Genomic DNA, 27951 nt, shown 5'->3' with positions numbered 1-27951 from the left:
TCTCTAAATGAAAGTGCACACCCTTTCAATAGTTGCGTAGTTTAGAAGAACTAAGCGCACAAACAGACAGACGCGGATAGTGACTTTATTTTATACTATTTAGAGATTGTACACAAGTGGTAAGAGAAGCATAAGCCACGAGGGTATCCACATTTACAATCTCCTTCCCGAAAATGGAGAAACGAATTAATAAATTTAAGAAAAAACTGTCCAATGTTAAGATAAGTGAACAGAATTATAATGTCCTAATGTAAAGTGATTGTTAAGATGATATGTTTATTAATTATAGAGTTATACTGTGTAAAATTATCATTAATATATGTTATTATATAGCTTATATTTATGTAGCTAGTTAGAAAGTGAAAATTTATATATTTCTTTAACTATAATAAAAAATAAATAAATGAAATGGAATCTTGAAAGAGGAAATTGACCCACTTTCCGACATCCGATCGAGCTGAAACTAGACTCGTCGTCGATGACAATGCATTCCATCAACTTTTGGTAGCACTCACATGCTTGCACACACACACACGCGCATTTGTCTGAAATTGGATGACATTATAAAAATTTACAGCAGTTAATAAACGAAATAAATCTTGGTACCATCCAATTAGGATTTGGCTTGAGTGATAGCGTGGTTCACTCATTTTAGTCACTGGGGAGGAAAGTTCAATCCTCAGTCAAACCAAAAAATAGATATATATATTTAAATAATCTATTAACCCCTCCAGCGTTTTAGGGTCATATATGACCGGGCGTCCATATTTTATAAAAGTATTATTTATCTCTTTTTCTATCATGCGGAAATACGTAATCTTGTTGACGTTAGAAAGAGAAATAATAATTCTTCCCAGTTTGTCTCAAATATTTATAAGTACTGGATTCCATTAATAAAATCCTAAAAATAGCCAAAATGAATAATTCATATTTTACGCCGCTATCGTAACAAATGGTTTAACTTTAAAAAATATAAATATAGTTTTTTCGAAATATCAAGTTCTTCCAATTTTTCTACGATTGGAGTAAAAAATTAAGTAAAAATGTGGTTAGCATTTTTGACAACATTTTTCACATTTGATATTATTATTTAGAAAAAAATATATTTATTTTAAATGCATTAACCGGAAAGATAATTTCTAAAACAGTATTTGTTTTTACGGAAAATTGAAAAAAAAGATGTGTAAAGCAGTTAGTAAAAATAGACGTATTATAGTGATATGTTTTTGGGGTATTATGCCGTGTTGCGCCACCTCCTTCTTTAGCCAACGTTTCGGACAGATTACACTTCTGCCCTGATGATGGACACTGCAATGCTGTCCGAAACGTTGGCTAAAGAAGGAGGTAGCGCAACACGGCATAATACCCCAAAAACAAATCACTATCATACTTTGGCCGTGAAAATCTCAAATCATACCAGAAGTATTATAGTAAAAAAAATACTTTAATTTTCATGGGTTGATTTTTTTATGCAGAACTAAAAAATACCCCAGAAAAATTTGTTGCATTTTGATAAATAATATAATTGAAGATTTCTACTGATTCGGATCAATTATTTCCCTTCTTTGTATTCTGGACAATAATACTGTGGTAGTTAGTCCCAGAATTTCTGCACTGATTTAAATCCCGACTTATGTGTTCCTAATAATAATATTTAATATTTGGCTAATTATAGTAATTATAATATAGCGCCGTTTTCGTGAAAAATCACCTCAAGGGCGCTGAAAAGTTGCCAATACAAGCAATTCTGAACTATCGTGATATTATACATCATTTTAAAATTTATATAGAAATTAATTAGTGCGGTTAAGTGCTAGGCTATATTTCTTTACCATAACAAGTACTCGGCAGTTAAACCTTTTAGTTCTAGGAATGTTGTCTCAAGTGGTGTGTTCACTATTTATATTACTAGGATTACGTTTAGGCATTAAAAAGATTATTTTTTAATAGCAATAGATAAGACGTGCATGTAAATACCATTAGAAATTGGTTCATTTTAAAATTGGTAAACAATTAAATAATAATTGAGGTAAGTACCTATTAATTCATAGAAAACAGAAAAGTCATCAAATATATTAGATGAGACACTAAGCGAAAAAATAGGTTCCATTCTTTTACCTCCAAAACGCTCTAACGAAAACTACCGAATTCGGTTTACGCGCATCGCTTATCGCATTCTAATAGTATAACACGTTTCTACGAGATATTAGTATGCAATAGCGCCTCTAATTATATACGAGCAGCTAGTTGTAAGTCATTCAATATTTTTTTTTGTTTAGAGGAAAAATGTTAAATTTTATGACGAAAAATAAATTATACGAAATTACCCAAATAATATTTCCGCAGTAATGGATTTACATATCGTCCCTTAGCTAACAACACCGCATAAGTCATTTTTACCAACTTTACAGGAGACGAAAAAAACTGTTTATTTTAAAAACTCGGTGGATTTTTTCTGTTATTACTTAATAAATACCCTAGTTAGAGGTTAAGAAATAATTATTTATACTTACTTTGACAATTTACTTTATTTTAACTTTTATTTTATGACTTGAGCTGTGTTGACTGATATTTTATTAGATTTAGGCGGTGTTGCTTGCGGAAATGTTAGGGAATAAGGTATTAAAGATGATTTACAAAGAAAAGTTTTTATCAAGAAATGTTTCAAAAATAATTAACAATCGTTATAAATAGGTATTTATAACCTAAATTTTAAGAATAACATTGTTGAGATCAATTGCTTAAAGTTATTTGGTGACACACGAACCTTTAGAGCGTACCTAAGTGCAATTATTATTATTTTTTTTTTTATTTTACCATGAAAATATTTAAAACATAGTCTTTAATAAACTCCAACTAAACAAGATATAATAGTAATAAAATTATAAAAATAAAAAAATATACTCGAAATCTCTAGTCTAATAGTTAGTTGCAGTCTTTAGCGATTGCTGTGCGGAAGGTCATCATAAAAAGAGTGGCAACTAGATGGTAATACACTTTTTAGGTCTTACAAATCTTTATACTTCCGATTTGTAATTGGTATTCTAGCTGCATACAATTTCTGCAGGTGATTTATTTGTTTAATGCTGTTAATTGGCGTGGGACGATGTGGTAACGGCTGAAGCTCGTCATCAAAACCAATTTTTTACCAAATTGTGCTCTTTGGTCTGTATTCTAGCATACGTACATCTGTGACGACTGGGTCACCTGCTTTTTTACAAGGCCGTATATATTTATAAATTAATTCTTTCGAAAAGTCGGTAAAAAAGGTATAGTCCAAATAACGAGCTTCGTAAGTCATAGGATCACTCCTAGCGGTTTTAGTAATAGCCATGTATTGTTGTGGAAGGTAAATTTCTTTACCTTTTAATTTACACTCTATTGCACTGTGTACGGAATCACATTCCATGTGGGTATGGCCTTTTACCAGGTACTTTTGAGTAATTACAATATATTTTTTCAATCGCTAAACGTAATAAAGCATTGCTTAAGGTAACATAGCGATTTTGAGCACAACAGCCATCGGAATATAAAATCACAGGCAATAATTTCTGGCTCAAAACTTTCTCTAGATAGTCTACTAAGCATGAAGCAAAAACAAAGGCTTCAAGTGTGCTATTTGACTCATCGAACCAATAACACATTACTTCTTTAGTTGCTAAATTGTATAATGTAAAATTATGGATGCATAATTTAGTTTTATAATAAATTGCATTAGCTTGAAGATACGGAGCCAATTTTACCGATTCAACATCCTGTGTGAATACATGACAAGCTCCGGACTGTGCAATATCTTTGTCAGTATCTTTCTCTCTCCTGGCTCGATCTTTCTTCAAAACATGTTGTGCGTGTTCTTCATAAGTAATGTTTCCAGTTTTATGACTGCAACAATCGTTACATTGATCTTTCTTCGGGTAGAATAGGCTCAGATTGAGTTTCAAAAATAATTTGTCGAATAATTTACGACCAAGGCATTCTCTACCCTCTAACTCACAATTCTCTTGATATGTGTGGTAGAGCTGTGTCATGTTCGAGAAAATTGGTTCTAAGTATTCTCGTGATGTTTTAGCACGACAGTAATGCGACGGCATATTTGGAAGACCTGCTAAAAACTTTTCAACATATTTGTGGTCTTCAATTTTCTCTGGATTTCTGCGGTTACTGGTTGAAGTAGACAAATCTGGAGGCATGGCACAGTCTGTTTTTGTCAGCCAATATCTTATAAACGAATCTTTAATGCCAAGAGTGGTCAAGAACATTTTTTTACAGACTTGGTGACGTACATTATCAATCTTGAAAACGTAAGTTCGACTATCAGTTCTTTTGGATGATTTCTGGATTTTTTGTAATTTTCTTTGGTACTTTATTAACATGAGAAGTTATAAATGATCTTTGCTGCTCCCAGTTCATGTTCTTCCAGAAATTTTCAAATAAATATTGCCGCTTTTGTTCGTTATGTTGTCACATGATCTGAGTTTAGATTTCTTGCAAAACACCATCATCACCTGAACTCCATGAATCAATTTCTTCTCCATCCATAGTGTATTTCAATTATTGAGCTTCCTCAAAGAAATAAAATACATTTTGAAACACCGCCCAAGTTAAAAAAGCTGGTTAGTAAACACCGCTTAAGTAAATGAAGATATTCAATAATGATTTCTTTCTATATGAATATTATGTGATAATCAATAAACATTACTGTATTATATAGCTTACCTCTTAATCTTCTATTAAAACATCTTGCAAAGACCTTTCAGCGATAAAACTCACATAAAAATATAATAATCACGGAGCGCGAAGTACTTTTACGAGAAATGTATGACAGACTAACGACTTGTGCGGTGTTGAGAGGCTAACCGACTTGCGCGCTGTTACTACTTTTTGAATGAAGGCTTCTAATTGACTGAAATCTATATCATGTGACCAATGGTTAGACGCGCAATGAGCAGCTCTATCTATCGGCATTGAAATGTGAAAACCGCCAATTTTCGACTTGAGCGGTGTTGTAAGCTATGGGACGATATACGAAATATTACTCTATTTTGTATAAATTAGAAGGTTCTTCAAAGAAAGTATATTTAAATTTTGTTTTAAAAGTGTATAGATTAATTTATAACGACTGTCATCCCGGCTACCACAGAGAAAATAAAATGAAAATGGCTGACTGAAAATGGCCGACTGAAAAAATTATTGTAAATATTTTATTTTTATTTTTATGTGAGTACCATACAAGAGTCCCAACTGCTCCCAACCATCTGGAGCCAGTGAGACTATGGCATCCCCAATATTCGGATATGTTGTGATGCTGAAGGCAGCGGGGAGGGGAAGGAGATGGGGAAACAGGAAGGTGAGAAAGTAATTGGCTATATCAGATAGGTCACCAAACACGATTTCGATTCTGATTTGGGGTCCACTCATCCATAAAGTCAGAAACCTTTCACCTTCACAAGAGACATTGTAAATAACTAAATATGTATTCATAAAAATTCTCAAGTCCTAAAGAGTCCTAACTTCTCGAGTCTTTTAACCCTTCAGTACTTTCATCACATCTGTTTAGTTTGCAATGTTTTCTGTGTATTTCAAATGGGCTATACTGTACATCTAATTTTTTAATTTTCCGTAAATACGAAAACTGTTTTAAAAACTAGATAAAATTATCTTTTCGATGAACGTATTTAAAATAAACATTACTATTTTTAAATAATAAAATTTCAATAACAAACGTGAAAAATGTTGTCAACAACGCTAACCACATTTTTACTCCAATCATAGAAAAAATCAGAGAACTCGATATTTCAAAAACACATTAGTATTGTTTTGGAAATAGTAAGAAAACTGTATCTTCACTTTTATCGCGTTCATATAATAAAAAATAATAAATAATTAGCTAAACCAATTGTTACGATAACTGTGCGAAATATGAATTATTCATTTTGATTATTTTTAGGATTTTATGAATGGATTTCAGTATAAATATTTGGGGCAAACTGGAAAGATTGATCATTTCTCCTTCTAACGTTAAAAAAAATGTGTATTTCCGCGCGATAGAAAAAAAGATAAAAATACTTTTATAAAATATGGACGCCCGGTCATATATGACCTTAAAATGCTGGAGGGGTTAATAGTTAATAGTTAAAAGAAATCAATTTTACTTTTGCCACGAATCTTCTAATGAATGTAATATCAGTAGTAATGGAGGATAAAATAGTGTTTTTTACTATAGTGTCCCCTGCGTGCAACGTCGTTCACTTTTTTTTAATAAAACTGTATTTATATGAAGTATGAAGTAACCTGCCAGGTATGTATGTTTTTTTCTTTAAATGTATTAATAATAAAATTAAATAAAGCCTAGAAACTCGTAATAAATTGTACAGCGCCCTTGAGGTCATTTTTTTACAAAAAACGGTGCTATACAGGGTGTATCGGCAATGACCCGACAAACTTTAACCAGCTATTCCTTAGCACATTTGGAGTGAAAAATGTTATGTGCACTTTGCTGTCCGGTAACATTTTTTTTAATAAAAAAAATTACCATTCATATTTTCACCACATGTCACCACTGTTTTATCCTTTGTCACAGTTTGAAAACCCATCTGGCAATATTTTATTCGAGTTTCGTTGAATAATATACGTACGTACCTACATTGGCACGCTTTTACAATCACAACGAAATGCCATGGCACCATTCGTCTCATTATGAACTATTATTATTTAGTGTGTATGAAAGAGCGAAGACGCTTTTTGACACACTTGCTAATAACAGCTGTTGAACACGAGAAACAATGCCAATGAAAGTGACGGAGTGTGGATTTTTTAATATTTTTTTGTTTTTAATTGAAAAAAAATGTTACCGGACAGCAAAGTTCCAATAACATTTTTTACTCCAAATGTGCAAATGTGCAAAAAGGAAAAGCTGGTTAAAGTTTGTCGGGTACGTGCCGATACACCCTGTATAAAATGCCGCAAAAACACTATATATTATTTTTAATGAATAAATTGTGAAATAACACAAATTTATCGTGTTATTTGTCCGCATTAGAATCCGCGACCTCCGTATTCTTAGCCAAGGACGGTAACCACTCAACCACGGAGGCTGTCAAAGTACGTATTATGTAACAACACGAAAATTTGTTTTTCGGACATGTCATGTCTTGAAATAATGGTGTATTGAAGCTCTTAGTTTGTTTTCTGCAAAAGTATGCATGGCAAACAGACCAACATTACCATTCCGAGAATTGCAGTATACAGGGTGTCCGGAAACTCGTAGTACAAGCGGGAAACTGGTGAATCTACATCACATTTGGAGTCGATTTTGTAGTATATTTTTTTTTATTTGAGCTTTCGTTATCGAGTAAATCGAGTTTGAAGTTGATTTTTTTTTTTTTTTTTTTTTTTAATCAAATTCTTATAAATTATTACTGAAGATCAAAGTACCCAACTAATTAAAACTATTTGAAAGTAAAACAAATGAAGAAACTCGGATTTGAAGCATTATTTTGAAATCACCCTTCATTTAACCCGGTGTAATCATAAAATATTTCTGCTCTGCAGGGTTAAAACATCTGTTATTCAACCCTAAACACCAGAAAAAACTTTAACCCTAAAATAGCCGAAAAATATTTTTTTTTGGTTTTTTTTTTTTTTGAAAATGCTCAAATCAAAAAACTTTATGTTTTTTTGGGTTCCCCATGTGGTGTAGATTCTCCAGTTTCCCGCTTGTACTACGAGTTTCCGGACACCCTGTATAATAGCTTCCAAGAAGAACCATAAAAAACGAAGCTGGGGATAGGGAAAAGCCATAGATGTTCAAATTGATAGACCAGCCAATCAGGGAAGGGGAACAAACCAAGGAGCGCGGGAGGCGGCGTGACCGTCTCTTTCTTTTTGTGTGATTTGCCAATAAATATAGATTCATAATATTAATAACAATCAATATATTGAATGCTCTTGAAATGAGATACCTGAGGCGTATGTGTGGTAAAACCATGTTTGATCGTGTGAGGAATGTGGAGATCCGCAAAGAGTGCAAGACTGATGTAAGCGTAATGAGTAAGATTAAGAAAGGGACGCTTAGATGGTTTGGGCATGTAGAGCGAATATAGGAGTGTAAGGAGGATATATAGAAGTCGGGGACGCCCGAGAAAGACATGGCACGACCAAGTGAATCAGATACTCGAGTCGGGCCATGTCAAGAGTCAGAATAATAAAAGAGTATGTATGAGACGATGTACGAATGTGAATGAGGCAAGGAGTGTGTGGTGTGACCGAGTTGTTTGGCGGTCCGTCCTCTCTGCCTACCCCTGCGGTAAACAGCGTGATGGTTAGTTAGTTTAGTTGTCAATAAATGAATCTGACAATATGCAGGCAACTCGCATTGCAATATCAATATTCATTCATCGAAATAAAATCTGCTTACGAATCACTAGTATTTTTTAAAATTGCGCGCAAATTGTTGGCTGCGTAAAAAACTTAACTACGAATCCCAAATCGGGTAAACAAAAACTCAAGCATGGTTTACACTTTTATAAAAAAGTGTTATAATCAGACGGTTCGTTCAAAAACAAACATTCAGATCCTGCGTAGAAAAGTTCCACAAAGTACTGCGCTGCAAACCGTTTGCCTTACTTTGCGAACTTTACTTTTCTGCGCAGGGTCTGGTCAATGTGCGACTGATGTCGTAGTTTATTCAGAGCATTCTATAACCCACCCTCCTAGTGCCAAAAATAGAGTCACGTGGTTTGCCGCCAACTTATCGAAATGATACCCAGATTTCACGCAAAGGCAAGTCTATCATTTTTGATGTCTATGACCGTAAAAAATAAACCCTGGAGATAGGGAAAACATTCAAAAATAATTATGTAAAAATTTCACAAAAAACCTTTATAGTTATTCGCGTATGGAATCATGTCGCTAGTGCATGGATCTTGCGACTTGGTGGTTAGTGGCAAGATATGACCGCGATTTTTATAAGTGTATTATTAGTAGCTAAGTGATTGTATTTACTAAATTAACATTGGAATAATAATGAATTTCACTTGTATCAACAACTGTTTTCGCTCATTCGATTATTTTGCAGTATAAGCTAGAATTGATTGTTACAGTAATTAATTTTGATGCAGTTTTCTTATCATTGTTTATACCGTGTGTTTTACTCGTGGGAAAAATGGTTCGGTTGAAAAATATCATTGCTGGCTTGATGCTTGGAAGTTTTTTTTTATCATTTTCAAATGACTTTTAAAACGTATACCTGAATATTTTTTTTTTGTTTGACTGGGGATTGAACCTTCCTACTCGGGAACTAGAATCGACGACTCTACCAACTGAGCAAAATCCCGATTGGATAAGAGCGACATTTATTGCGTATATTAAATGCTGTAATGTGAGTTTCAGAAAAATGCGTACATGTCCGCGTGTGTGCGGTTGATTGCCACCATAAAGTATTTAAGCATTAAAATGAATCATCAACATAAAAAAGTTTTTTTTTTTCAACTTTTTTTACATATGAGTATGCTTTGTCTAGTTTACAATATTTTATTTACACTGCAAGCATAAAAGCATTTAAGCATTAAAATTAATCATCAACATTCAAAGGTATTTTTTTCAACTTTGAGAATTAAAAAAAAAATCGCATGTTGCGCCACAATACGAAGTATGTCAAAAAAATACAAATAAATAGTAGTATATCTGTGTGTAAGGATAGAATGGCCAACCTTATGATTCCAGAGATAGCCTCATTTTTAATGTCGGTGCCATACAATTTTTTCTTAAAAAAATGATAACTCCTTGATTTGTATACGCAATTGCTTCGTACGAAATTTTGTAGCATAGTAATGATTAGCAGAATCCATTTCTAGCCAAAAAAAATACCCTTGAAAATTCAAGTCTCGATGTCTATGAAAGGCGATTTTCAGCCCACTGTGTGGCGGCTCGGTACAGTTCCGATTAGTGTGCGATATTCACATAAAAAGAGATATTCCGCTATAAGTGACTGTTAGTTTTCCGCTTGCCTCCGAAGGAAGATCGCATGAAAAAAATCTACATTTTTTGTACTCTTAGCAGGCACCGGAAGACCGGACGGCGGACACGGGGCGGTCTTCACTCTTAACGCTGTTACCATAAAAAAGGCATAAAATCCTTCGAGATGAATGAAATCCTCAGTTCTTTGGGAGTTCTTGCATGACTATACCAAGGGTAGGGTATAGACTAACTCCGGGCATTAACAGATGAAAGATTCAAGTGCGAGAGTCTGGCTAGGCATATGGGATCCGTAAGGGCTACATTGTATAAAATACAAGTTTTAGAAACGGTATAGGACCTAGGGCAGGGGTAGGGAACCAGCAGCCAGCCGTTTTGAAAACCTTTTTCGTGTTTCGAATGCAACCTTAATTAAAACTGGGGACTATCATACAGAATCATTTTTTAAAGTCAAAACCAGTTTTGCATTCAGAATTTAACGATACAATTCGAGTTGCGGATTCACGATGACGCATTTTGAAGTAAATCATTCTGCTCCGAGCGTAGTATAAGAGGAAGCTACAAGCCAAAAATGTGTATATTCTTGGTATACCTTATATCGTAGGTAATAGGCATTAAAATCACTTGACAAACGGAGTCTAGAAACGTTCGATTTCAAGCACAAAACAGGTTTTTATTTATTTTGTAAACAATTTTATAAGAAAGCAAAAAATTGAATCAAGTGAAACTGTCACAGATAATCTTAGCTATAATACTGTATTTTTTAAAAGTTGTTTCCTTTACTCGTTCATACATTTCTATTTAAAAATATTTTTTTACTAGTTTACATATATATTTTTTATCAAGTAATTTTATTTTATTTTATTTGTATTCTACTCAAGCGAAACGATAGAAAAACCAATTCAATTTATCTAAAGCATATTTTTGGGTATTCATAATGTACACCAATTCGTTATAAAGATTAATCAAAATAGTGATTTAGCATTAAGCTTCGCCTTAAGAGTCGACTTGTTCACATTTTTTTGTGCAAAATCGGAGGAAAACCATTTTCTTGCTCCTCGTATAAACAAATTATCTATAAATATAATGTAAGTGCGGCCCGCGGATGATACTACAAACGGTAAAAGGGTTCACCACCCCTGGTCTTGGGTCTAGGGCCCCAAAGTTGGAGGGGGGACAGGAATCTTGTTTTCCTAACAGATTTTCAATACATTCCTAGGGCCCCCAATCCGGAGGGGGCCCCGGCAAGGTGGCAAAATTGGTACACTTTGAGGTCACGGGACACGCAGAATAATATGCAATTTTTTGAGGGCCCTAAACTCGGAGGAGGCCTTGATGGTTGCTAAAATGATACACATTGAAGAAAAATAAAATAAGACTTATATTCCCTAAAGCAATCAAAATCTTAAAAATCATTGCTATATTTGAATACGCAAGGAACCGATGATTGGATAACCAACACCTCTGCCATAGGTTACCCACAAGTGGTGACTTGTCCGAATCTTGGTGGCGTATGCGTCTGCCCACCAACTGCGTGGATGCCAGATCAGATCAGATTAAGTGACTGTTTGAGAGATACCTTTTCACCTCTCTAGAGAGCATAACTGTCTCAGAACACCGCCTTGGGATGTATTCATACGTCCGTCACTCTTTAACACACTGACCCCCAGATTCCTACCGAGAACTTCATATCCTCCCCTAAAAACGACCTTCCACACAGCATCCCCAAAGATGACATACAGCTAATGGAAAAAAAACACTCATATTTGAAGTGTAATTTTTTAATTAAACAATTAAGTCGATGCCATAAGTAGTAGGTAATGCAAAATCATGTGTTTTTGGTTTGAAAATTTGGTCGCCTAGAAATGTTTCAGATGCTTTAATTAAATACGGCGAGTAGAATACATCCTGGCATTTGAAATTATCGAGTATTTTTCAGATAAGTCTTTTTATGAGCCCAGAAAAAAATAAGGTATAAGGCCTATGAAAACTGCTTTAAAGTTCAAAATCTCCTACTTACGAACCCATTTTCTGTTATGATTTTATTGTATAATGTGGCAAATTAAGTTATTTATAAAATGATCGAAAAACATTTAAATATTTATGCCTGAACATCCACAAAATAAAATAAAAGGCACTTTTTGGCCATGTTTTTTTCTTGCATAAATCCAAACAAGCGGATGGTGTTAAGCGGGAATTTAAACCTTATCGCCATTTACGTAAGGGTTGTTATTGATAGCGGCTCAATTTAAAATATTACACGACGTAGTGCATCGCCTTAATAATAATTTTTAAAGTTTCCAGTTTTCAAATTTAGCACAAAGTCCCTCGCAGAAGTGACGCATAATAAGCCTCCATAATTTTAATAATGATTATCATCATCTGTATACGATCATCCGCAAGTTCCGATCAAGTTAACATCGACCGTATAATGCAATCATACAGTTTCCGTTTGCAATTTCGTATGTCCGGTAAAATACAGACGCTGAATGTCAAGTAGTATAAGGAACGTAAGTATTGTAAGCAACAACTCATAACATCAAATTAACAAACAATAATTCGTATTGTTGTATATTTATATTATGATAAACACGTATTCAAATGTGCTTTCAACAATTTGTTTATTAAAAATTCTCGATGTAAAACGTACCAATTACATGGGATACACAAGCTGATAATTTGTCTAATCTTAATGTGTCTTAATATCACCACGAATATATGTGATAGACATAAAAATCGCTTGGCAAACGGAATCAAGAAACTGTCGATCAGCGCAAAAGTGGTTTTTATTTCTTGATTTTTTTCTAGTAAACTTTATACAAAACTAAAAAAAACACGTTTAATTAGACAAATGTAATATTTATAAGTTTTTATCACTTCATTTTGTATAAGTCATTATTAAAAAAAGGCAAACCTTGACAGGACAAACTATCCATAATAGAAAATAAGATTGAACGAGTTTTATGAGAACGTGCCATTTAGTAACAGATATAGCACTAAGTGGCCCGAGTGGTTAAATAGTATCTACAAATATATCAGTATATAAATGAAAAATTAAAAAATGGCAAACCTTGACCGAATGAACTGTTCATAATAGAAAATGAGATATAACGAGTTTTATGATTACGACCATTTGGTGACACATATAGCGCTAAGTGGCCCGAGTTGTTAAATAGTATCTACAAATATGTCAGTATAAAAATCATTATTTAAAAAATGACAAACTCTGACCGGGTGAACAGTTTGGCGGTTTTCTGCTGTATAGAATTATTAAAAATTGGTAAACTTTTAAATGCAAAGAGAAAGCTTAGTATTCTCTCTTTCGAAATCTGTTTGTATTATACGTTTATCTATAATAGAAAGTGATATTGAACGAGTTTTATGAAGAACTGCATTTTGGTGACAGATATAGCACTAAGTGGCCCGAGTGGTTAAATAGTGTATACAAATAAATCACTATAAAAATCATTATTAAAAAAATGGCAAACCCTAACCCGGTGAACTGTTTGGCGATTTTCAGTAGTATGGAATTATTTCTAATTGGTAAACTTTTAAATGCAAAGAGAATGGATTAGTATTCTCTTTTTCGAAATCTGTTTGATTATACGCCTATCCATAATAGAAAGTGAGTTTTATGAGGAAGTGCCAATTGGTGACAAATATAGTACTACGTGGCCCGAGTGATCAAATTTTTTTAGCTGTAAAAAGAAGAAATCTAATTTCTTGGTTATATTATTACTAGGAACCCAATGGATAATCCAGGGAACTATTGATGAAGAAGAGAAGACTGGTTCAAGTGCTATTCCGGGCTGCAAGGCTGAACGGAAAAGATTGCCTCGATGATATATAGAGAAGCAGAACAACTTGAAAACAAGTAAAAAAGAGTTTTTTGAATTTCCAGTCCAACGACTCATAAAACGGATGAGTTTCATTTATGATTCACAAAGGGGATGATTGAATTCTGGAAAACCCGATATTGACTAATTTTTACAACCCTTGTTTTAAAATTAAACCCTCAAATACGAGGTTTGCAATAACATACAGATACGAGGGAGCAAACAGACGGTACGGAATACATTTCTACAATTTTCCCTAAAATATTGGCAGTGAGAAAGGAAATACAACCTGTGACGTGACATTACAATGAATATTGATGTTTTTTCACTGTATACAGGGTGTAACAGCACGTACCCTAAGGATTTTAACGAGCGACTTCTGAGCATATTTGAAGTAAATGTACATGTCACGTGATACGCGCTCTGTCTTGTCTGTTATCGTGCTGCTTGAGTGCGTATCACGTGACCGATAGGCTACACCCAACTTACCAGGTAAAATGGAATTATCGGAATAAAAATATGCCCAGAATGATTAAAATCTGTATATTTATTCCAAGATTGATGAAATTTTGCACACTTGACCTTAAAAACAAAAGGTCACCGTCGACATGAGATTTCTAAAAGCCACCCCAATCCCTTTTTCCCACCCCCTAAAAGCAGAATTTTGATGTTCATTGATGAAAATTTGCACACTAAATAAAGAGGAAAATTACTGGCTACATCTAATTTCGAAAAACTTACTTATATGAGATGCTGTTAATTTATTTAAAATGTTGTCAAATTATTCGCTTTCCTTTTAAAAATGGGACTGCGGGCCTATAACGAATGAATTGAAAGAGTTGCTTTCAGTCAAAAGCGAGTGTTTTATGAGGACGCCTGAACACGTGTTCATACAAATACTAATTTGTCGCACTCCGTCATGATATCTATTAGGAAAAGAACACGTATTCTCGATATATTCTGAATGACTAATATTTTATCAGGAAGTTCAGATGAATTCAGTAAGTGTAGGATAAAAATTATAAGGTAACTGTACCGTAATTGATTATTCATTGAATTGATAATTGACTATACGTACGACCTATCGACTCGTGTGCCCCAGACAAAAATTGATTGTATGTTCTACAGGGTTTTCCAATAAGAGGTGTTATTTAGAATAGCCCGCTATTTCGGTAGATGTTACTTTTGAATCTGTCATTTTTTGACATTTGACAAGTAGAAACTACGCCATTAATAAAAATGGAACGATACACGCTTTAACAACGCATTGAAATTATTAAAATTCACTTGAGTGAATCAAATGCAAATCATCTTGAGTGATGAGGCCGATTTCCACCTCGGTGGCTTCGTCAACAAGCAAAATTGTCGCATCTGGGGCTCGGAAAACCCAAGAGTTATTGTTGAAAAGCCTCTCTATCCTCAACGTGTGACTGTTTGGTGCGGTTTATGGTCCGGCGGAGTCATTAGACCTTACTTTTTCGAAAATGAGGCTGGAGCAACAGTTACGGTGAATGCATTACGCTATCGAGGGATGATTAATGATTTTTATGGCCGGAATTGGATGGTATTGATCTGGACAACGTTTACTTTCAACAAGACGGCGCTACGTGCCACACAAGCAACAAAAACCATTGATCTTTTACGATTGAATATCAAAATAACACCTCTTATTGTAAAACCCTGTAGAAGGAATATCTATATTTGAAAAGGTTACATCAATTTCACTAAAAGTAGGGAGAAATTTATGACACGATCACGCCCACAGTACACTTCTACTGGTAATGTCTTCAGTGGTGGGGATTCGCTTGGGACTAACAGTGGGCGCAGTGCCTACCCCATTTCTCGGGATTCGTCAAATGACTCAACGCGTTTATTTTCGTCTGCAAAGCAAAATAATAGTGCTTATAAACATGTACCTACATAAAGCTCCGTTCACAAGAGAGTTTAATATTCGGCGTTGAATCTTTTTGGGGGGGAGTTATTTTTACGTTAGATCAGATTCTGGACAATACAGGGTGTATCGGCAAGTACCCGACAAACTTTAACCAGCTATTCCTCAGCACATTTGGAGTAAAAAATGTTATGGGCGCTTTGCTGTCCGGTAACATTTTTTTCCATTAAAAACAAAAAATAAATAAAAAATCCACACTCCGTCACTGTCATTTGCATTGTTTCTCGTGTTCAACAGCTGTTATTAGCAAGTGTGTCAAAAAGTGTCCTCGCTCTTTCGTACACACTAAATAAGAATGGTGCCGTGCCATTTCGGTGTGATTGTAAAAGCGCGCCAACGTAGGTACGTACGTACATTATTCAACGAAACTCGAACGAAATATTGCCAGACGGGTTTTCAAACTTTGACAAAGGATAAAACATTGGTGACATGTGGTGAAAATATGAATAGTAAATTTTTTATTAAAAAAAAATGATACCAGACAGCAGTGCCCATAACATTTTTTACTCCAAATGTGCTAAGGAATAGCTGGTTAAAGTTTGTCGGGTATGTGCCGATACACCCTGTATAGTTGTAGATACTCTCAGTATCGCCCCGGTAAAAGATCACCATTCAGAATCGAAACGTTCTTTAAAATGTCTTTAGCCATGTTTAGTCATCTGATCTGAATAATCAGGTACTTGCCGAACATACTTTTCTCATCTGCTTCCCCTTCCTACTCCCTCCAAGCTCACAACGTCCATAGTCACACTGGTTCCGGGCAGGTGAGACCCTTGTGCAGCATTTACACAAAAATAAATGTATGCACATACATACGTACATAATCTCAATAATTTCTTTCAAAATTGTCAAATGGAAACAATCCATCGACAATGAACGATTGCGACGAAAAAATATTGAATTTAATTTTTTCCATATAATACATCCATTTTAAAATGTCTTGGTTCGACCTAGAATTGAACCTTCCCACCAGGAAATGAAGTCGACAACTCTATCTACCTCGCCAAATGCCGACCGGGTGGGGCCGACATTAATTTCGTATATTTACTGCTGAAATGTCATCCGATTTCAGAGAAATGCGTGAATGTTCCTTGTGTATACGTGATTGTCACCAAAAGTTGATAGAAAGCATTGTCATCGATAACGAGTTTATTAGCTCGACATTCATGCATTCATTACCGAAAACAAAAGTAAAATTTAATAGATGTTTTTAAAAACGACTTAAAAATGAAACGCGCTAAAAAAAACTCTCTCTGCGAATAGGGCTTTAGCACTGATTTTTCTTTCCCCTTTCCTTGACATGCTGATGACTAAGTCGGACTTCCATGAAATACATTCACACATTCTCCACAATACCAACACAAGCACTCTCGTACAGAGACAACACCAACACCTGCAACCATCCATATCAACCCATCTCTATCTGAACGACTGGAGTCACTTATTTAAATATATCAGATTGTTCATAATGTTAACGGGTCGACCATGCCAAGATTCCATGGACCGTACAAGTAATTTGGCAACACTGAACGGATAAATCGATAGAAATGTACCGTGGGCGTGTCCTTGTGACAGAAATTCATCAAACATTTCGAAATACAGATTTTTTATTGAATTATAATCAATTCTAACGGGTTTTCCAATAAGAGGTGTTATTTTGATATTCAATCGTAAAAGATCAATGGTTTCGTTGCTTGTGTGGCACGTAGCGCCGTCTTGTTGAAAGTAAACGTTGTCCAGATCAATACCATCCAATTCCGGCAATAAAAAATCATTAATCATCTCTCGATAGCGCAATCCATTCACCGTAACTGTTGCTCCAGCCTCATTTTCGAAAAATTAAGGTCCAATGACTCCGCCGGACATCCAAACAGTCACACGTTGAGAATAGAGAGGCTTTTCGACAATAACTCTTGGGTTTTCCGAGCCCCAGATGCGACTATTTTGCTTGTTGACGAAGCCACCGAGGTGAAAATGGGCCTCATCACTCAAGATGATTTGCATTTGATTCACTCAAGTGAATTTTAATAATTTCGATGCGTTGTCGAAGCGTGTATCGTTCCATTTTTATTAATGGCGTAGTTTCTACTTGTCAAATGTCAAAAAATGACAGCTTCAAAAGTAACATCTACCGAAATAGCGGGCTATTTAAAATAACACCTCTTATTGGAAAACCCTGTATTTCGAAAATACAGCACACATTTTTAAGACATCTCTAAATAGTATAAAATAAAGTCGCGATCCGCGTCTGTCTGTTCGCTTAATTCTTCTAAACTACGCAACGGATTTTGACACTATCATTTAGAGAATCTCTTCCAGAAGGTTTACATATAAAATACAAGCACATTATATTTATGGAAAGTAGCGAAAAGTCGAAGTTTTATAATCAAGTCGTGAAAATATCTTTCGGGCCACAGACATAGGAATTAATAGACGAGAAGATAATGGCGAGGGGTAAAATCGATAATGGCGAGGGGTAAAATCAACTGTTGAAGAACGAAGGGGGTTAAGCTGACTGTGATTCGTCAATAAATCAATCTGACAGTAAATAGGCATCTCGCATTATAATATCACAATTTAGTTCTTAAAAGTAAAATCTGCTTTTGAATGAATAGACATTTTTACATGGGAGCGCAAATTACTCGCCACGTTATGAACTAATTTGCGAAGTCCAAATTCGGCAAAGTAAATTTCTTCTGTTTGCAGAGTCGTAGTTAGTTTCAGAGTATTTAGTTAAGACACTTTTACAAATGTCTCATAATTTACTTACCCCAGTAAACAACGATGAGCACACTTGAGAATCGCTACATTGTGATGTGATAGTATATGTTTCTAAAACTGATCCATATAATACGGTGTGAATAAGCTTAAAATAAAGTAAAATAATGCTTACTTATGGAATGTAATACGACAATTGGGTTTATTCTCTTTTTCACATCTATTTTTACAAGTTTTCATATCACAAGTCAACATTTTGCAGTGTTATTTCGTAAAATTAACCGATGATGCCTCGACCATAGTTTGCACAAGAATGATGACGTCACGTTTTCAAATTTCACTTGAGGCCATACGCGAGCCCAGCCGGCTCCAATGGAACCGGTATGGGGAGTGGGGATAATACGCTTTTAATCACTTAGGCAGGTCTACTAATATTCATATGTCTATGTTTCGGGCACTACATTGCTAAAGCTGGCTAAACCTTATGAGATACATCAAAATGATGTACTACGGAATTGTATATCTTAAAAAGGCCTACAAAAAAGTCCCCAATGGTATATGTCTATCTCCTAAGGATAACTCCCAGTAACGCTGGGTACACATCAGCTAGTAAAATATATTATTGACATATAAAAAAAAATTATTACAGCTAACAGAAGACTGGTATCTGATGTTATTTTTCTTTTTAAGATCATTAATTCCCCTATCGACAGTTCTGCATTATTGCAATTGATTTCACTTCATCTTTCTAAACACATATTTCACTGCAATAATAACGTCAGAACTAATTCTGTAATTTTATAAACTACCTTATAGCACGTTTAAGTTATCAATATGTAGAATTAGCAGATATTTTTAATAACACAGAAGTAAATTGCAAAATAGCATTTCGCAATTTTTTGAAAATATTTTTTTTTATAGTCTGATTGAAATTTTTGCTGTAAAATTTAGTTATCATATTATATTAGTAAGTTTACACTGTATAACCGTTTTTTATTAAAATTTTATTGCGTATTTAAATGTACACAACTATTGCTAATTTATTAAAAATCTCTTCAAATTATTGGTAATCAGGTTAAAAACGGGATTGCAGGCCGTTTCCTGAAAACTTTTAGTAAATTCCCAATATATCAGAATAAGTGTTCATGCACCTTTATTTGCATTGATAATATACAGGGTGTCCGGGGGTAAATCGCGCTAACTTTGGAGGGTGATTCTACATGATACATGATATAACAAGTAAAAAAAAACTTTTTCAAAATCACAACGTTTTAGTTTAGGTAAAAAAATGTGATTTGTTTGTATGGGAAAATAAATATTCTTCTATGGAAAATATATTTGTATGGGAAAAAAGTTGTTTATCTCTTTTACTTCTACCATCATGTAGAATCACCTCTCGAAGCTATCACACTTTACCCCCGGGACACCCTGTGTAATGTATAGTGACGAAATGCGAAAATATTACAATTTTTACGAAACACGTGTTCTAACATAGTGATAATACATTCGTATTTTACTAAAAGTTTATTAGTAAACCTAGCAATTAATTCATCGAGGTAAAGGGCCTGCAATCCCGCTTTTAACCGGATTACGAATAATTTGAAAAGATTTTTAATAAATTAACAATACTCACTTTTCTCCGTGTACTTAAAAAGTGAAATTTTTCTGATTAAAAATTAATTTTAAGGTTTTTTTTTCAATCCAAAATATCAACAGTTGCGATGCAAAGTTAAGTGTGTCGTTCTATACCGATTATATAAATTTTCTAATCAATGAGATCATGTTGTCTAATCTACCACTAACAGCAAACAGTCAATTAAATCTAAACCACACCTTACAGTCAATAACTTAACCAAACATCCATCAAAGTCTGTGTAGCAACAATATTTCTGGAACGGCGAAAGAATCACAACTCGTAACACAAGCTATAAAATGAACTGCAATATGAAAAGTGCTGCAGCGCGATAAAACGTCTCTTATCTCCGTTTACCTCAGCTAAAAATACAATAGTCAACTTTACTTACATTACAGTTAAACGTCGTGATTCACTAAACTCAACAAATATCAAAATAATTCCACCCGGGTTTAAGGCGATGCCATACGTAGTAATGCAAAATCATGTGTTTTTGGTTTGAAAATATGGTCGCCTAGAAATGTTTCAGATGCTTTAATTAAATACTGCGAGTAGAATACATATTGGCCTTTGAAATAATCGAGTATTTTTTAGATAAGTCTTTTTATAAGCCCAGAAAAAAATAATGTATAAGCCCTATGAAAACTGCTTTAAAGTTCAAAATCTCCTACTTACGAACCCATTTTCGGTTATGATTTTATTGTATAATGTGGCAAATGAAGTTATTTATAAAATGATCGAAAAAAAATTAAATATTTATGCCTGAACATCCACAAAATAAAATAAAAGGCCCTTTTTGGCCATGTTTTTTTCTCGCATAAATCAAAACAGGCGGATGGTGTTAAGCGGGAAATGAAACCTTATCGCCATCTACGTAAGGGTTGTTATTGATAGCGGCTCAATTTAAAATATTACACGACGTAGTGCATCGCCTTAAGAGGAAGCTACAAGCCAAAAATGTGTACATTCTTGGTATACCTTATATTGTAGGTAACAGGCATTAAAATCGATTGACAAACGGAGTCTATAAACGCTCGATTTCAAGTACTAAAGTGGTTTTTATTTAATTTGTAAACAATTTTATAAGAAAGCAAAAAAGTTAGTCAAGGGAAACTGTCACAGATAATCTTAGCTGTAATACTGTATTTTTTTTACAGTTGTTTATTTTATACTTTCATACATTTCTATTGAAAAAATATTTTTTTTATGTAGTTAACATTTATATTTTTTATTGAGTAATTATTTTTTTATTTGTTTTCTAGTCAAGGGAAACGATAGGAAAACCTTCAATTTATCGAAAGCATATTTTTTGGTATTCATAATGTACACCAATTCGTTATAAAGATTAATCGAAAATAGTGACTTAGCATTAAGCTTCGCCTTAATGCCTGCTTTACACCATCCTTTTTTCAAATTTGCCTATTTCTAGCGATTCGGGACGAAAAAAGCACGCGTTTTATTTTGATAACTCCAATTTGTATAATAGTGGTCTTATGTGCAGTTGTAATCACACTAACATTCAAGGTCCTTCGACAAACATTTTTGCCATTATATACCATATATATTATACCATAACACCTATACACATCATTTGTATTTTTTAAGATTTACTAGTATTTTGTTCGTATTCAGTGAATATTTTGAGAAACAGTTGCAGATGATTTCCATTTTTACTTTATGGATATCATTTTTAATGTTCATCGCTGTCTGTATCTAATTATGTTTTCTCCTCAATAATAACACTAAAAAACAACAATAATAATTGACCACAACACTTCTCTGGGTAAATATTACGCCAAATTAATCACCATTTTTACTTTACGGCGGTTGTAAAAGAGGAAAATACTGTCGGCACAAGGTGATAGTGTGATGACGATACAAAATGCTTCACGAGAAATGCTGGCTGGAGTGATTAAAGTTATTGTTATTACTATTGCTAAATTAGCAGATATCAACCTACTCATATCAATGGCTGTGATTGAGCTCGATGACTTTATTACTGGTTTATCCCTTACTATATATATAATATCATGAGTGATAAGCCACTCCCTGTTACGAAGAAGAGTAAAAAAAAATAGCCCGTATAAACAAAGTTTTACAAATAATAATACATCTACATAATAAATAACCGTCCGAGTATACATTTAGGCACAATCAAGTTTTAAAAATAATTCACCAAAGTTTGGTAACTAAACATAACTTGATTGACTGCCGTAATATAGGAATTTTTTTTATTTTTTATGACCGGAATTGAATGGTATTGATCTGGACAACGTTTACTTTCAACAAGACGGCGCTACGTGGCACACAAGCAACGAAACCATTGATCTTTTACGGGAAAAGTTTCCGGACCGTGTTATCTCTCGAAGAGGTGATCACAATTGGCCACCGAGATGTTGTGATTTAACACCTTGCGAGTTCTTCCTTTGGGGCCACGTGAAAGAGAAGGTCTACGCCAACAGCCCAGCGTCGATTCAAGACCTCAAAGATGGAATTCGTGAGGCTGTCGAGGACATAAGGCAGCCACTTTGCGATTTGGTTATGGAAAATTTCATGAAAAGGATATGGTCCTGTAGTCGTGGTCATGGTGGTCACCTTCCTCTTTATAATGAAATAAATATTCGATCATTTATATTAAAAAATGGCATTTTTCTTTTGATATCAAAATAACACCTATTATTGGAAAACCCTGTATAATACCATATTATGAATACGAACCAAATTCATTTTTAGAAAATGAATTTTATAAAATATATTATGATAAAACTATGCTAACAGACCGAACGATTAGTCACAATAGACCCGATATAGTTTTACATGACAAAATTTTAAAAAAAAAAAACTTATATCATTGAAGTCGCTATTCCAAATTCCTGTAATATTACAAAATCTGTTTCTGAAAAAATAAGAAAATACACAGATTTAGGAAATGAAATTAAAAGAATTTGGCATTCTCAGACTATAAAAATATTACAATTTGTTATTTCGGCTACTGACATTATACCTAGCTCTCTCATTCAAAATTCAGGCGTATTAGATCTGTCAAAGAATTTATTTTTAAAAATGCAAAAATCAGTAATTTTAAATACATGTAGGATTATGAAAGATTTTTTAAATATTTATATTGAGGGATCAGTAGGATTTATAGGTCCAGTTAGAAGTTCTACCGAGCCGAACCCTCTGATATGAAAATATCTGGAGTCGGTGAATTATTTTCCCATTTGATCTCTGGTGAGTTGACGTGTTGTTCTTGTATTGTTTTGTATTTATTATGCTTATATAATGCACTTGCATAATTTGGATTGACTAGATAATCCTGAGGCGAAGATTTAACACGGACATAAAGTCGGAAAATACATAAAGTATTATAGTAATAATAATTCATATGCCAATAGTAAAAGTGTTCGGGAATGTTCGTTGTAACTTCGGATTCGGAGGGGATATGCTAGGATCAAATACATTTCAAGATAACTTTTTAGTGGAATTGTCTTCAAAATGTGATGAGAGCTTTTTAAACTATTTTAGCAAATCTGAATAATATCGCCAGTCCTTTTACACACATAAGGCCCCGTAGTGTGCACTCAAAGATGGTTTGAAAGGGAGATATGTAAATACGAATGTTAGAGGGAGCGCGCTAATATTTAGAAAAAAAACGATAATAATTAAGCGAAAATCGTAATTTTTTTTTAATAAAACACGACTCGTTTGAAATAGAGCAAAAATGCTTTAGTTGCATTTAAAGATACACTGTGATTTTTACAGCGCCCTTGATGTGTTTTTGCACAAAAACGGCGCTATACAAGTCATCTAAGTATTATTATTATTATTTTCATATGTATAACATATTAAATAACAGAATAAAACGTGTTTTAAATAATTTCCGGATATTATTTTTGCAATTTTTTTCTATGTAGGGAATTTCATATAATAATAATCTTAAAAAATAACATATATTTTTTTTATAACTTAAAAACTTAAAGAGTTAACGAGAAACTTGTTATAAATCGGTAGAAATTGGGTATCCGGGGGATTAACATATAAGAGAAGACATCATATTTCCTGTTCCACTGTTTACAAATAGATCAGTAAGACAAAAATTTTAGGTATCTATTTACATAGAGAAAAATGAGTATTGCTAATCCAGTAAAAACGGGATTGCAGGCCGTTTCCTGATAAACTATTTGTAAATTTCTAACATATCTAACGTGTACCCGACATTACTCGACTTTTCTCTACTCGACCTTCCGGAAGAAATTTTCTAAATGACAGTGAAAACACTATCAAAATCCGTTGCGTACTTTAGAAGAACTAAGCGCACAGACAGACAGACGCAGAAAGCGACTTTGTTTTATACTATTTTAATTTCAATAGAATCTAAATGAAGGATTTATTTAATTATTATTGATAGTATTTACCTGATATTTGGTGCAATCTGACTTCAAATAATACAAGTTAGCAAAAAGCTTGTAAAATTATCACTTTTCAAAATGTATTATTTTTATTTTAGATGTCAATTTTGAAACAACGACCGACAACTCTCAGCAGGAATCACGGAATACAGCCCGCGATGAGTATTCCAGTTAATTTATTAAAAATGACTGCATTATTAACACCTTATCACCAAGATAGTAATTTCTAAGAGATAAACTTCCAATTCCGGTGACTCATGTCAAGTATGAAAGCCTTTCAATGACTTCAACGCATTTTTCCTGTTTTGCCATTTTCTTATTAGATCTATTTGAATTTCACTATTGTTTTCGGCAATGAATTAATGTAAATCTTGGAAACGAAATATTAACCCACTTCCCGACATCCGATGGAGCTGAAACTCGACAGATAGACTCTATTAAAAACCCATTGTATGTATGTATGTATGTATTGCCATTCGCAATAAAATCAAACGATATTCCACAAAATTTTGACATAATTATACACGACAACTTAAAGGAACATAATACAAATCACTGTACAATAAATTGTTCCACACTACAAATTCCAAATAAAATTAAATACTTAGGAATAATAATGGACAAAAACCTTAACTGGAAAGATCAAATTAACCTTACCATTAACAAAATAAGGAAATTAATTTATATTTTTCTGAAACTGCGTAACTTTCTATCATTGGAAAATTTAACTTCAGTCTACTACGCATTAGTACAATCGAATCTCCAATACGGTGTAACCAGTTGGGGATCCGCATACAAAACTAATCTCCTACCTAGTTGGATAACCGAGAGATTATCCAACTCAACTTATATTTGAAGAATTTAAAGTACTAAAATTTAATGATCTTATCCGAAAAAACATAATAATTCAAATAATAAAAGAAAAACAAAATCACAGTTTTTCAACTGAAAGACGTACTCGTCAAAAACATATACAGGGTGTATCGGCACTAACCCGACCACAGACATAGGAATTAATAGACGAGAAGATAAAGGCGAGGGGTAAAATCAACTGTTGAAGAACGAAGGGAGTGAAGATGACTGTGATTCGTCAGTAAATCAATCTGACAGTAAATAGGCATCTCGCATTATAATATCACCATTTACTTCTTAAAAGTAAAATCTGCTTTGAATGAATAGACATTTTTACATGGGAGCGCAAATTACTCGCCACGTTATGAACAAATTTGCGAAGTCCAAATTCGGCAAAGTAAATTTCTTCTGTTTGCAGAGTCGTAGTTAGTTTCAGAGTATTTAGTTAAGACCCTTTTACGAATGTTCATAATTTACTTACCCCAGTAAACAGCGACAAGCACACTTGACAACGGCTATATTATTACTCTAAGCAACGGCCACATTCGAACAATGATCTAGGGTTGTCACAACCGCTTTTTTTCCTATTAATAATAAAATAATGTAATTATCACTTTTAATTAAAATTAATTTACGCGAATTATTTCAAACATTATTTCATCACAATAATACGTAGCATTTACATTATTATTTGCTCCTTGTTTTTGTAAATACTCTCAGTATCGCCCCAACTACTTGAAATGGCTTTAGGCGTGTTCAGTGACCAGATTTACATAGCTAGGTACTTCTCACCACCACATAGCCAGGTGTGGGGTATTATTTGGGAGTATTTTGTCGATGAAGGTGCTTTTTATTTATTTTTTGGGTATAATATTTGCTTGATTGAAATTCAAACAATAAAATACCTTGGGATAATTATTGATCAAAACTTAAATTGGAACTCCCAAATAGAAAATGTGAGCAACAAATTAAAAAAACTAACCTATTTCTTCAAAACAATAAGAAACATTTTAGATAAAGAACAATTAATTCAAATCTACTACGCATTAGCCCAATCTCAACTACAATATGGTCTTATCGGATGGGGTAGCTCATGCGATTCCACTATAAAACCAGTCCTCATAACACAAAAGGCAATTCTAAAAATAATACTTAGGATCCCCATCAGAACTCCTACCGACTATGTTTTTAAAACCCTGAATGTAATGACACCAAAACAATTATACGCAAAAGATATACTAATTTACGCATTCAAAAACCAGGACAACTTTACACAGACAAACTCAGACAGACTCACAAGATCCACATTACAACACATGTTACACCAACCTACAACTAAAACAACTTTTGGACAAAGAAATATGCAGTATTATTCTATAAAATTATTTAATGTCCTCCCTTTTGAAATAAAAAACATTAAAAAAATAACTGACTTCAAAAGAAACATTAAGAAATGGATTATGGATAAGGGAAGGAAGAACATAGATATAATTTTGCAACCCAACAAAGACTAAAGCTCGTATTATGTCTTATTTTTTCTCTAAATATTGTTTTTTAATTTTCTATGTAGTATTTTAACATATGTACTTATACTATTTCAAACATATAACCATGTACAATGTGACCTTAGAACGGGGTACCCCAGTAAGGACACATTATCTTATATAAAAAATTGTTAAATAAATAAATAAAAAAAAAAAAATAAAAAAAAAAATAAAAAAAAAAAAAAATAAAATAAAAATAAACATTTTTTTAGGTACATTTAAGCATCATAATATGTCTGCAAGAAATTAGTAAAACAGTATTATATACACCGACATAATAACAGTATTCTAAGACTATGCATAATATTATTAAAAAATATACGAGTTATACATATAAATTATGTATATTTAAATATATACGGACAATGGAAGAAATCAAAAGAAAAAGACAAAAGGGTTAATAATTAAAGTATATTTGTGAGAACAGCATCCAATAAACAACTTACAGGGGTTTAAATAATGTACAAAAATAAAAGCACAGTTTAAGAGAAAACAACATGTACAATAGTTATATTATCGATGCTAGATAAATAATAACAGCTGAATAAAAATATATTTTAAAGATGAACCAACATAGAAAGAAGGTATTAATCTGTTGACTGTGATGACGCCCGTGTCCGTGAGAAAAATTACAAATCATAGATGTGAAGGTCTCCGTAGTCGAGGGGTAACGCTCTCAACTAGCAAGCGGGAAGTTTCGGGTTCGAAACCCAGCGTGCAAATAAAATTTTTATTTGATTAATTTGAATTATTTCACGATTTACTAATTTAAAATAATTTAAAGGATGTTTGCGGCACGTTCTAAAGTGGAAGATAATATATTCCAACGCCGTCAAAGAAGCTGCGTTTATCAAATAAAAAATATTTCCTAAAGAAATATTTAGCGCAAGCGATTCTGGCCGTATTATTCATACAGTTCCTTTGTAAACACTTCAATTAAAAACAAAAAACATGTTTTTCTATCACACATCGCCACTCGGTATAACCTAGCGCATTACGTGATATGCACTCCTTCTCGTTCCAGCAGTACCGT

At 33.5% G+C, this 27951-nt stretch overlaps 1 protein-coding gene across 1 annotated transcript in view; it reads right to left on the bottom strand.

Annotated features, from left to right (window-relative positions):
- Positions 1–27951, bottom strand: part of LOC149410123 (coactosin-like protein) — a 116842-nt gene that overhangs the window by 25527 nt on the left and 63364 nt on the right. The window lies entirely within an intron of this gene.

The sequence above is a fragment of the Hesperophylax consimilis genome, chromosome 28 (genome assembly GCF_061612785.1).
Source record: "Hesperophylax consimilis isolate HC1 chromosome 28, BYU_Hcon_1.0, whole genome shotgun sequence".
NCBI classification, from domain to species: domain Eukaryota; kingdom Metazoa; phylum Arthropoda; class Insecta; order Trichoptera; family Limnephilidae; genus Hesperophylax; species Hesperophylax consimilis.
This window is presented reverse-complemented; position numbering and strand designations above follow the sequence as displayed.